This window comes from Xiphophorus maculatus, chromosome 9, assembly GCF_002775205.1.
Source record: "Xiphophorus maculatus strain JP 163 A chromosome 9, X_maculatus-5.0-male, whole genome shotgun sequence".
NCBI classification, from domain to species: Eukaryota; Metazoa; Chordata; class Actinopteri; order Cyprinodontiformes; family Poeciliidae; genus Xiphophorus; species Xiphophorus maculatus.
This window is the reverse complement of record NC_036451.1, coordinates 2,593,305-2,607,051: the sequence shown is the minus strand read 5'-3', so window position 1 is coordinate 2,607,051 and position 13,747 is coordinate 2,593,305. Positions and strand designations below refer to the sequence as shown.

General features: G+C 35.5%; 1 protein-coding gene across 2 annotated transcripts in view; it reads left to right on the top strand.

The window, feature by feature from the left end:
• Positions 1-13,747, top strand: part of lrrc7 (leucine rich repeat containing 7) — a 142,210-nt gene that overhangs the window by 7,936 nt on the left and 120,527 nt on the right. The gene's annotated exons all lie outside the window — the stretch shown is intronic.

Genomic DNA, 13,747 nt, shown 5'->3' with positions numbered 1-13,747 from the left:
CTATGTAAGAGTGTTACAGATAGGACTTTAGCAACGGCTTTAAAGCAGCAGTATGTAACTTTTTTTTTCTAAATATCCTTTTTACATATTTGTTAAAATTATGTAGTGGTAGTATAACATCATACAGATAATCTGTGAAAAGATCAGGCTCCTCTAGCTCTTCCCTGAGCTACTAAACAACCAATCAGAGCCCAGAGGAGCATATTAGCGCTGTTATTTCACCATTAGCAAGGATGCTAATGGTAAAAAACACAGTTACCAGTTACAATATGTTACCAGAAACCTGTTTTTATCTGTGTTCATTAGCAGCCTTGCTAACTAGCCTTAGCATTCATGACAGGCAATGCTGATTGAAAGTGCTAAGACCCGCCTCCTGGCTCTGATTGGCTGTTTCAGGCAGAGGAGCTAGATTTTTTTCACAGATTATCTGTCTAATGCCATACTGTCAAGCCATAGTGAAAGTTAAAAGTAAAAAAAAATTAAATACTGCAGCTTTGGATTGGATTTTGTTGGACTTCTTGTGCTGCAATATTTTTTTTATGAACACATCAAATTGCTAATATTTAACAGTAACAGATAAAAGTAGTTTTCTTTTCAAGGCCTCATAATGAGCAGTTTCAGGAGAGTTTATTAACTTGATTTTACAAACAGGGAGAAAGTCTACTATCAATAGAGACCCAGTATATAAACCCCACCACTCGAATGAACCGGCCCCTGACCTCGTCTGCTAGTCAAAACCTTCCCAAAGGTTATTATCTGAAGCTCTCCAGAAGAGAAATTAAGTTTCTCCAAAGATTAAAACTAGTTTCCCATATTATTAATAGCCTGTGTTGGAATCAAGGAGGATGAGCTGTCTTTCCATATTTATCATTATTTCAGACCATATTCTCTGGAAAATAATCACCAGCTGTTATGTTTTTTGTTTGTTTGTTTTTTGCCAACTGCTATAATTATGAGATTTAGAAGTTACCAATTATTTATTGATTTAATTTATTTATTTAGAACAGGTTTTTAAAAACAATAAATAAGCCATCAGTAGGCAGAGAAAACGTGTGCATGCATAACCAAGAACAAAACCATTTGTTTACGACTAGTTTTCTGTTTGAAAAGTAGTCGTAAGAAGTGAACACTTTTTTAATCCTACCACTTATTTTAATGAAATACATTACTTACCGACTCAATAATTATCCAAAATTTGCAATTAAAACCACAGTATAATATTAATCTCTATACAATGTGAGGCTATGTTCACACTACGGCCCGAAGTGACCCAATTCTTTTTTCTTCTTTTTTTGCGACCTTAACGTGACCTGTATCTGATCTTCTTGCAACAGTCTGAACAACACAGGTCGGATTTCTTTTCAAATAACCACTTGGATGTCCGATACGCAGCCGATCTTTTCAAATGTGACCTGAATCTGAACGGCCAGATCGCATTCATCCGACCTGAATGTCACTGATATTCAACAAACGTCATTATTCTGTGTCCTGATACACGCAAGAAAAACAACAACCATGGCGGACTGTAAAGGATTGAGTTGTTAATGCTGTCGAACAACAACTTCAAAATCGTAAGCTATGCTCCACCGTTAGTATCCATGTTTACTTCCGCAAACACTGAGCACGCCCACTACCTGTGACGTTATTGCGCCCTCTACTGCTCATGCGGGACACTTTCAGGTCGTCTGCGGTTCACCCGGGAGGACACTTTCAGGCATAAAGTAATTAAAATAAATAAATTAATAAAGAAAAAAACACATACAAGTCGCATATAAATGGAAGTGTGAACGACCACTGCAAAAAAAAAATCCGATTTGACAAAAAATCTGAATTGGGTCACTACAGGCTCCAGTGTGAACGTAGCCTGAGTAATATAACTTTGTATTTATTTTTAATGCAGCTCGCTTGAGTACATATTTTGAAATTCAGTATTCCCCTTAGGTTGTACCCACCTTAACTTTCATAAATCATTTCCTGATTATTCCTTTTACATTTATTTAGTTTTCTTTTACATAGAGGAGCGCGGCAAACATTCCAGACTTTTCCTGTAAACAGAAACACATAAAGGGGAAGGAAGTCCTCGTTTTTATTTTGAGAACAAAACTGAAGCTAGAAAATACTGTCCAAGTGGTCTGATTTTAGAAAGACTGTGCGTGTCTGCCTGTCCATACTGTTACTGGATAGTTGCATCATTCTCAGCAAGATTATGAAACTGTGAGAAATGAGCAGAGGGGCAAAGGAAGGAGGTGGACTAAGAGGGGCAGATGAGGGAGACAAAGCATGTCAGGTTCCTACGACGAACAATGTTTAATTCTTCTGTCAAATAAAACGGCTTTAAAACCATAACACAGTTTAGGAGACTTTGGGAGAGTGACTCAATCAAATTACAAGCTTTCATTTGTTCTCATTATTAAGCAGCACATGTTAATGTGTAATCAAGAAGTAACAAGTCATAATCAATGTGTCTGACTCCCCTGATGGCCAGCATCTTCCTCAGGTCTGTGTCCAAATGAATCAAAGCACCACAGATTAATGTGTACACTGCAAAAACACATCATCTTACCAAGGATTTTTGACCTACTTTCTAGTGCAAATATCTTAGTACACTTGAAATAAAACAAAACCACCTAATGGATGACCTTTCAGCAAAATATAACAACTTGTTTTAAGTCAATAATTCCTTAATATTGATGATATTAACCATTGGCAGATTATTTCCCTTTTAACATGGAAAAAATATCTTGTTATAAGTACTTTTTCATCAATATTAGCAAATATAATACACAATTTTGCAATTGCATTGTTTCCGTTGAATAGGAAATGCAATAAAATCACACATGATTAAACAACATGCCACATCACGATCTTCCAACTACTTCCTGTCATCTTCTTTCACCTTTGTTGATCCTGTGATTTGTGTGTTTTTCCACCTTGTAGTTTGTTTGCATGTATATCACACTAAACGTCCACCCACTGTTTTCTGTTTGATATTAAATAAAGTAGTGAAAACGAGAGGGCGAAAGTTTTTAATTTATGTTTCTGACGCCTTCATAACTGTAAAATTAGTCTGTTTTTTATTTTTATTTTACTGATCAAACTCATGTTTTTGTTTTTACATGCAAATCATTATTCAATCATCCCCGTTTTTAGAAAACAATCTTTCCGAGCGTGAATGTTTCTACAAATCCTTTGAAAGTTAGCAGTAAAAGCTGAGTAATTTAGAACAATTTAGAGACAAAGAAAGGCGTTTAATGGATCTGATGTTAAAACATTAAAACTGAAACTCACCGAAAAGTGACTAAAGTGTAGAAGTGGAACTAAAAATGCAAATATTTGTCTTGAAAATATCTAACTTTCTACAGCAAAGGGTGTTGTCATGGTGACCTACAGTATATTTCACTGATCAGATAAATCCAGTGAGTCTGTAAATTGTCTTATTTTGGTAACTTTCTGTTTTCTGTTACAATATCCCTAACTTCCCCATATACCTCTCTGCAGAATCATGCTGCTCATTGTTTCATGAAGCAGGCGTCCTGAAGCTAAACTGGAATATTTGAGAACTTGCACCTGCAGGACACTGGAGTTGGAAACATGGGCCGTGTGTGGATGTTGGTTTGCAGACGCAGCAGAGAGGAGGGAGTGTAGCCGTGTCTCAGAAATACATCTGGGATTTTTTTCTGTGCTTTCCTTTTCCCACCATCATTCATGCACATATAAAACTGAACGTCTCAGCACCAGAATGAATGAGGCAAATGAAGCTGTAGAAAGTGTTTTTTATCACGTTTTTGGACTTATTGTGATCATCAGAAAACATTATAAAATACATGGCTTTTAAGAGCTTTATTGGGAATTTAGCTACATGTTTAGCTGCAAAGAAATGTGTTTGATACAAAGAAGCAGAGTAATCATTCAAGTTTTTCTTTTTTAAATCAAGGGATTTGTTTATTGAATTTAGTAAGAAAAAACACTAACCCATCATTTATGCAATTCCTTTACTGCTTACCTCCACGTTATTTAGCCTGTAAGTAGGTTTTGTGTGCCCATTAAAACATGTACATCTGCATTTATGTAAAGTTTCACAAAATTCTAAATGCTTTATGTTAAAACTTAATAATACTAGACAAAAAAACTTTAGTTAGATTTAATCAAAGCTGTGAAACTAGGGGTGCACCGATTGCAGTTTTCTGGCAGATTACTGATCTTTAAAAAGCCTGACTGGCCGATAATAATTGTTTTTGTTTGAAATGTCGCTAGAGATAGCAAGAAAGTCGCTTAGTTAGCATAAGTTGGGGGACTATTGTTAGCTGCAAACATGCAGACATGACCTGATGTGCTGGTCTGTCAGTCTAATCTCTCTCACAGGAGAGCAGAAGAGGACAGTGGCTTTTTTATCTTTATTTTTGTAGACATTTGGTGAAGTAGATAAGATCTGCTTCACATGTAAGTATCAGACGGTTACCGCTCTCTCAAAATTAAGGAAGCACTTAATTTCATGTAGGTGCTTCCCTACATGAAACTATGATTATTTTTCCCTCATTTCTTCTCTATCTTCCTACCTTTTTGTCTTTATTTCCTCCTCTCCACTGATGAGCTGCAGCTCTGTAGGTTTCCATAGCACCCGGGAGAGAGAACAAGTCAACCCACACAGTCTCCTGCCTACCACTCATTCTCCTCTCTCTCTCTCCCTCTCTCTCATATTCTGCAATTGTGTCTTTCCTCTTGCACTCTCACTTTATCTCTTTAAGTTTGTGCAGCTTTCTGCTGCTGTGCTTAGCATGACACCGTTACTGCTTCTCACACAATTTGCTTGTGAAGTTTTATTTCTGCTTACCTGATTTACTGTATATGTTGCTTGATTATGAATATGCAGATATGTTCTGACCAACGTGACAACTCAGCTTCTCTGTCCGCCCCCACACACACACGCACCCCCCCCCCCCCCCCCCCCCCCCCCCCACACACACACACACACACACGCTGCACAGGATGCCCATGGACATTCTCACAAAGCTGAAGGGTGGGATCAGGCTGAAGCTTTCCAGGCTCTTCAGTGGTGCTGATTGTTCCCACACATCAACAGGACATCTCTGACATCTTTTGGCTGCTGAGATTTCTTTAGAACTTGCTGCAGAGCCGTTCCTGGAAGTACATGCGTGCCGTAGTTTTAGTGTTTGCGTGAATTAGAAAAAGACAGGGTGACTCATCTTCGTGTCTCCTCAGCCGTAATCCGGTTTAATGCGGCGGTTCCCAATGATAGGTTCCCAAACCCAAACAGTGCAGGCTCTAGTAGTGATCTGCAACTTCTCACATCATCAACCTCCTACTGCTTGACATTTTATTAATGTTAATTGCAAGAAATGTACAAAAGAAGAAGAGAACAATCATTTGTTTGACTAGGATACAGGCTGTTGTTGTTTGCTATTCTTTTATTCAAGAAAAAGCCTGCATGTAAATTCACCTCCAAGGTTTATAAATAGAAAATTATAAACAAAATGTGACACCATTTCCTTTTCTTGCCATCTGTCCTGGTATTATATAGTTTGATATATGTGTAAATTCAGGAAAGTTCATTAGAATCAAATTCTGTTACATATTTGGAGCTTTAGGTACATTCTGAATAGAGCATGTCTACTGGAATCAAGGGTGCAAAATTTTGTGTTTTGCCATTTCAGAAAGAGATACATTAACTTTATAGTAGTGTAAGGTGTTATTTATTTTTCCTCATTTTAGTTTCAACCATTTCAGTGCTCTATGTGCGCCCCCAAGTGGTCAAAATAATCCAAAATGTAGGGCAAGCTATCAGTTTTACTTTCAATCTCATACATTTAACCTGCAGATGTGAAGGAATCATCATCAGAGAACAAAGTGTAGCTTAGGATTTGATTTAAAAACAGTAGCATAGCATAGCTGCTGTAATATTTGAGCTGTAGTTGAGTTGATTCTGTAGCAGAAGTTTAATAAAAGATGTGAGTTGCTCATAGTCTTTTGCACAGTAAGCAGAAATATGACATGAAAAAAATCACATCACAATTTTTTCCCCCATTTTTGTGATATTTCAATGTTCTGTTGTTACCCTAAACAAAAATAAAAGTTCAATAATTGACTTGTAGTTTGTTTAGATGATTTATTGTATTTTATTTAACATATAGAGGCAGAAACTGCTGGACTGATGTTAGCCACCAGTTTTATTTCCTGTTTTGTTAGAATAAATACAGTAAACCTGAGTGTTTCTGTCTTGAAGTCAAACTACTGGAGCTGTGACGAACCGAAAGGTTACATCAGTTAATGTGTAAATCATATGTCACCGGCAGGTTTTTACTATTATCATATCGCATGGGAGAATCAGAGAGTGTGCTCTAAATAGGAGTATAATTGTGTCTGTGTTGCTGGGTGTGCAGCAGATGGAGCCCTGATTCCAGTGCTGTGTATCACTATTTATCATATAATGCAATCTCACCTTGCATGCACTGTAAAAGGGAATTCTGCTTGTTTTTTGTTTCATCAGGTCTTATATCAGCCAGAAAAAATAGATAAAATAAATTAAAGTAGAATTTAGTTAACCTTCTTCAGGCAGGTGAGTGAATTAAAATGTAATTTTTCTGAACATTTTATGCTCAATTTGAGACACACTGAAGTTGTTTGTTGAAGCTAAACTTTAACTAGGAATTATTTTAAGTTTTCTTTTTCAGTTGAAAAAAACTACACTGCAAAAACACAAAGTCTTACCAAGTACCTTTGGTCTAGTTTCTGGTTCAAATATCTTAGTATCTTTGGAATAAGACACAACTAACTTACAAGTAACTTTTCAGCAAGATATAGGAGCTTGTTTTAAGTAAATAATTCCTTAATATTGATAATAAAGGCAAATAAATTAACTTATAACAAGATATTTTTCTCATTTTATAAGTGAAATAATTTACCAATTTTTTTCACCAATACTAAACACTTAATAGTAGCATAATCTACAACAAATATGAAATATATATTTAATAAGTCAGTAGATGCCTATTTAAATCATTAATATGAGGAGGAAAGTTGAGCTGGATGGATGTTTTCCATGGTAACGGAGTGTTGCTGAGTTGGTCGTTACGCTGCCCACTGATTTCTCACAACACTCACACTCACACACACTCAGTTATACAATCCACAAACTCATTCACCCATAGATACACACTCAGATATATAGGCTACACTTGGACTGAGTCATTTTAAGGACACAGTTACAAAAACACAAATGCAGAGCTTAAAACACTTAGAAATAGGAACAGTAGTCATCAAAAGTTTGCAGATTTGCTCTTCCTAAAGCTGCAGTTACACAAATGTGTGGTCTTTGTTTAATTTGGTCACACACACACCTACAAACCCGTTCAAATATGGTGTGTACTGGGTAGCTGTAGCCCACTCAGAGCGCTGCAGAGACAAAGACAGAAACAGAAATACCAAAGTAGGTTAGAGCAAAGCATTCTGGGATAGCAGGATACCCCTTGGGCTTCTGCAAGAGGCTCTTTTCTTTTCTCAATCTTCCTGCCTTTTCTTCCTCAACTCTCACTTTTTAGGCTATTTCTTGCTCTTGCGATTTTATTTTAATGACTTAAAATCTGTCTTCCTTCCATTTGGGCTTAATTTTCCTTTTTATATTGACGTGTGCTATATTGTACATGATATAAAATATTTCAATGATGTGTAAATTTCAATTTCTTTTTAACTCTTACACTCTATGTTGTTATTTTATTGCTGAGCTTTTATTTTGGCATCATAATCCCGGTTCCAACTGTCTTTAATCCATTTGGGAAGGAAATGTCATAGGTCATGTGTTTTTTTCTTGAATCAATGCTTCATCAGACATGACAAGTATTTCAGTGGATTAGTTTTCTTTCTGCAAATTGAGTTTCCTGTATTATTTCAGTTGGTTTAGAAAAGTTATTAAAGTGTTTTTAAAAATGAATAAATGAACATTACTCAAATATTAAAGCATCTTTCCAAAGGTTGAGGGTTTCCTAGAAAAAAATATTTGAAAAAGGGGTTTCCATATCAAAAGTGGGTCGCACGGCGTTGTCTTCAATGGTGCGGCCTGTTCCTAATGCTTACACTAGGTGGTGATATTGCCCTGTCATGTGAATTAACACCCATTGTGTCACACCACAGAATAAGACAGGCAACATTGCGCACAGAGAAACTCAGCTGCTACACAGACTTTATGAATATTTGAATAGAGATGGCGCTGCTGCTCTCCTTAGTTTTCAGAGAGTTTTTATTTTTCCAAGAAAAGAAAAAAACATTCTGATTTTAATTAGTATATTTCAGCAGTGCAGCCAACAAAGTTAATATTTTTAGAATCCAGTAACTTTAATGTAAGTTCATGTCTTTAATTTAGGGGTTTTGGCCCACAGGGCCAAACAAAAATAATATATTTTAAATATTCAAGCTTTTATTTTGCATAGAACCCCCATTACGATTCTAATTGTCAGATATCCCAGCTTTTCGCCAGCCTTGAATGCATCATGTCACTTGTGAATTCTGTGCACAAAAGTTGAAAGCTCCAAACTGAGTTACATTTACTCAATTACATTTATTTGAGTAACTTTGTTGAAAAGGAGTATTTTTACTATGCTGTACTGTTTATTTTTACTGTAGTAATTTTATTATGAAGTATTTTTACTCTTACTCTACCCACTGAATGAAAAACAAACATGTTTTAACCAAAAATTCACCAGACACAGACACACACACCAGTTTTTATTAAAGTTTTGTAGGTTTTTTGTTGAATGAAACTGATTGTGAAAAAATTTTCTTTTGTTATTATATTTTCTTTTGATACTTTTTGATATAAGTTTTTGTCATTTTGGTCCTTAAAATACAAACATTTTCATTTAACTTTATATTTTTGCCTATTTGATAATGTTGATAATGTGATTCTGAAATATGAAATGATTGATAATTTGATCTGTTACTCAGCACTTGAGTACCGGTAGCCTTATTACCAAATACTTTTTTACTTGACTAATTTCATGGATTGCTACATTTTAGTTTTACTTCAGTAAAACTATGTTGAAGTATAACTACTCTTACTTGAATACAACTTTTATGTTCTCTGTCTCCCTCTGTTTTGTGAATTACGTTGTAGAGTTGTGCGTTTTCTGAATCTTTTTGAGACTAATTTAGCTCCATATAGGTGATGCAGCTAACATGACACATGTGTGCATGATGTGTAGTGAACTAAGTTTTGTCATTGTCAATGCTTTGATCGGGACTCCAGGCCAATGTCTGCCATTTGATCAGGACATCCCATTTGGTCAATACATGTTTTACATTCTTACTGAAAATCATGAAGGTATTTTCTAGTGCTAAATTTGGGGAAGCTTGAGTTTGTGTGTGTTTCCAATTTTAAACCAAGATGCCATGGTAGATTAAATTAAAAGAAAAAGCTTGGCTAAGCAAACTGTGTCAGTTTTTTAAATTAAGGAAGGGGAAACCTCTACATATTTATTGGTATATTTTACTGGAAGCTGATGATAATTTTGGTGCAGAAGAAGAAGAAAAATATATTTTAAAAGAAACGTTACAAAACTGAAAGGAATCTCGGTCTTGCTCAGTGATGATTAAACATTTAAATTAATTTTGCTAAATAAGAAACTTGAGTAAATGTTCCTAATGACAGTAACTTTATCACTCTGGATTTTACGCATTTAAACAAGAATAATTACAACACTCATATTTATTTATAATATATTTGGACAGTACTGTTGATAGCCGTCACCTTCTCATTTAATAAAACTTAATTTCCCAGTTCAGGCCGTTTAGAAGGAGGCCTTCCAGTAACCCCAGTATCTCATATAGACTATTTTTGGTGATGCAGATTGTTTCATCGCCTAAACGAGGAGGAAATTTGAATTTGTATTTATTTTTATTGTTTAGTGATGCAAGGCGCTAACAGTTTAGACGTTAGCAGTTTTTTGTGGTGATATTTCTCTTTATTGACAGTTATAAGATAGGAAACAACCAGATAGAGTAGAAGTTACAGAGGAAAGGTCTATTTTGCTAAAATGTAAACATCATTCAGAGGTAAACTGCTAACTGCTTTATGTTGGTTGCAGATTTCTTAGGTCTTGTTTCTATGTTGTCAGTTCTTCTTATGTCTTTCATTTGTTGCTAGAAAATGTGCTCATTCATTTATATGCAGATTTGTTACAAATAGTCAGATTATACAATATTTAAATGGTCTCTGTACAACAATGGGTCAAATGAAATTGTTCATTTAAACCATTTATCAAATACAAACTGACTCTGAAACATTTTAATCAAGCGTTGCAGTTCATATAAACCTCTTAGCACCCACTGATTTTTGAGGAGTTCTTGCTTCTTTCTTTCATTCATTCACCTTCCTGTTTAGCTTTGGTCAACACAATGAAATAAAAGAAAACAAAGTTATTGGTAGAAGCAGCGTAAAAGCGGATATATTTGGGGATGAAGAGCTTAGTGGCTGGCAGAAATGTGAGGAAATTCAAAGAATAATTGAACAGTTGCTGGCTTGATCCCCAGCATCTGACTGTGCCCGCTTCGGTGTGTTGAATCACAATCAAAATCCTGAGGGATTTATTTTTGCTCGCTAGATGAGCCAGAATTGTTAACTGCTTAGAACAATACAACCTGATAAGGACCAGTGTTATGCTCTTTGTACAGCAGTCTGTCTGTACTAATAACTTATTTTTAAATGTTTTTCTCTCATCAAAAACAAAGCTGAAATTCTGCCTTGTTTCTTTCATGTATGTTCAAGAACTCCTTGAATCTCCATGGCAACCGTTTAGCCTTGGTGGACGTAGCTCCACCTTAGAGATGCAGCTCCTCCCACTCAGCTCCTTCAGACTAGCCAGCAGCAATTAGCAAACGTCTGGTGCAACTGAAAATCTGTTTAGCTCATTATAGGACCTACTTCTCAGCAAAACGATAGTAAAAAAGTTGCTAAAGTTTTAATAGAGGAGCCATGTTGTGATGACTTGCTGAAGGCAGGAGTTTTTAAAAGACAGAGCCCTCATTTCAAAAATATTGAAGTAAAATTACTTTTAAGTCGTAAATGATATCCATCTATCCATCAATTTTCTTACATGTATATCAAATATGTCTTATTTGTTATATGTATATTAACATAGTTACTTTATTATGATATAAAATGGTGCTATGTGCCCACAAAACACATAATGCTTCCCCTTTAATCTCCATGGCAACCATTCAGCTGCTCAAAACTCCTCAGAGCTGTTGTTTCCAAGCTCCAGTAATACAGAGCAGTCCTCCCCTCCAATTCCACCACTCAGTTCCTTCAGACTAGCCAGCAGCAGTTAGCAAACATCTGCTCAAACTGCTGAGCTCAATATAGGAGCTACTTCTCAGTGAAATGCTGGTAAAAAAAAAAAAGTCGTTAAAGGGTTAATAGAGGAGCCATGTTGCGACGACTTCCTGTAGGCGGAGCTACAGAAAGAGCAGGAGTTTTTAAAGAGACAGAGACCCAATTTCAAGGGTCACAAAATCACAAAGTCAGCTTTCTCTTAAGTCATATCTGATGTATATATCATTTTTATAACAATTGATGCTAACAAAGTTACATGATTATGCTATGAAGTGGCACCATGTGGCTGGAAAACACATAACAAAGCCTCTTTAATTAATGTTTTGTATTAAAACAGAAAGTTTTCAGTGGCTTAAATACAGTCATATTCTATAAATTAGAACATGCCTTCTGATGAGGCTCAATTTTCAAGTTAAAAGTAACAACCTTTAAGCAGGTCCTTCTCATAAGCCCACATTTCTAAGTTAAAAATGTGTTTTTAATCAACATAATGTTATATTCTAATCTAAAATTTTAATTTTCATCAGTTTGTGTGAGTCCATATTTTTCACTTAATGAATTGAGTTATATGAGCAAGTTTTTAAAAATAAGGGAATAAAGAAAAATAGAAACATGTAAGAATAATGATGAATGACAAGAAAGAAAGGGAACGAAGATAATTGGGAAAAACAAACGGAGGGGAGGATCAAAACTATAGTACAGACAAAATTTAACAGAAGAAAATTAATAATGGGATCATTAAAAATAAAATAAACAAAGAATATGAATGAAAACCTAAGAATAACATGCTTTTAACATCTAAACTAAAAAAAATCCAATTTTTTTTCTTATTTTCTCATCATTCTCCTCAGTTTTACTACTTGCAGACAATGACGTGTGATTTGTTACCACTTTGTATCATCTGATTTTTGCCTTTTATCACAATAAAGCCTTAGATTTATGTAGATTGTGTTGTCGTTTGTGTGTCTGAGAGCCTTTCTCTGTGTGAGCGTCCCAGAAAAGGCAGACCTTCGGGGAGTTGTGCTCCACTTTCGCTCCTTTATTAATTCACCCTTGGCTCTCACTTTGTTTGCAGGGATGGACGGGATAAAGAGAGGGAAGCAGAGCGTAGGAGGGAAGGCAGGGCAAACAGAAGTAAATGAGCTTAAAGGAGCAGTCCCAACAAACAGCGAATATTGTTTCACTGTAAAACGTTTGAGCCGCATTTAGCTGCGTCTACTATCTTCTACTCTATAAGTCAAGTTAGATTTTTAACTTAAATGTGTGAGTTTGTGAAAGATAAACTTGCAGAAGTAAGTTGTGTTAATGTATTACTACTTTTGTCAAACGTCCAAGAGTTGAATAAACTGCAAAAAAAGAGGAAGGTAAAAATGTACAGCTAAAGTTTAAAACATTAACATGTCACATTATAACAGTGGTTCCGGTTGATTTTCTTTTTCTTTTTTGGGGGAGATTTTATTGTAATCCATAGGGGGCCCAGATAATCTTTGGGAACCACCGGATTATAAAATGAACAGAAACAAAACTGAAGTTATTGTCTTTGGACCTAAAGAGGAACAATCTAGACTCAACCCACAGCTTCAATTATTACCACTAAAAAACAGAGATCAGGCCCAAAATTTAGGTGTAGAGATGGACCTGAACCTTCCGGGTTCACATAAACCTTCTGGACCACATAAAGACAGTTACAAAGTCGGCCTTCTATCATCCTGACATTTTCAGAATTAGAGGACTAATGTCTCTGCAAGATCTAGAGAAACTCATCCATGCGTTTATCTTTAGTCGCATCGATTACTGCAACAGTGTCTTCACAGGTCTGCCTAGAAAATTAATCCGATAGCTTATCCAGAACGCTGCTGCTGGAGTCCTGACTAAAACCAGGAAGATAGAGAACATCAGACCGTTCTAAAGTGTTTCCACTGGCTCCCTATAGCTCAGAGAATAGACTTTACACTGCAAAACATTTGATCTGCATTTAGTTGTGTCTAATACATTCTACTCTTTAAGTCAAATTACGTTTTGAACCTAAATGTGTGAGTTTGTGAAAGATAAACTTACAGTAGTAAGTTGCGTAAACTTTTTATTATTTTTTTTGTCAAACCTCCAATTGAGTTTTTAGGTTAGCACTTAAAAAAATAAAAAGGAAAAAGACAGAAGTGAGAACTATTTCCCAGGGTGCTTAGCGGCATGTTTTTGTATCCTGAGATGGAAGTGTGTTACGTTGAGCCAAATTCCTGGTGATGTTTATTAAAATTCATTATCAGGTCAGAAATTTTGTTCATGCAGTTTGAAACAGGACTTTAAATTATTCTAAAGTAAAATAGTTATTTTAACTTGATAATGTGAGTTAAAATAATAGAGAAATATGTGCATGTTCTGAAATAATAATTTGGCTTAAATTGAAGC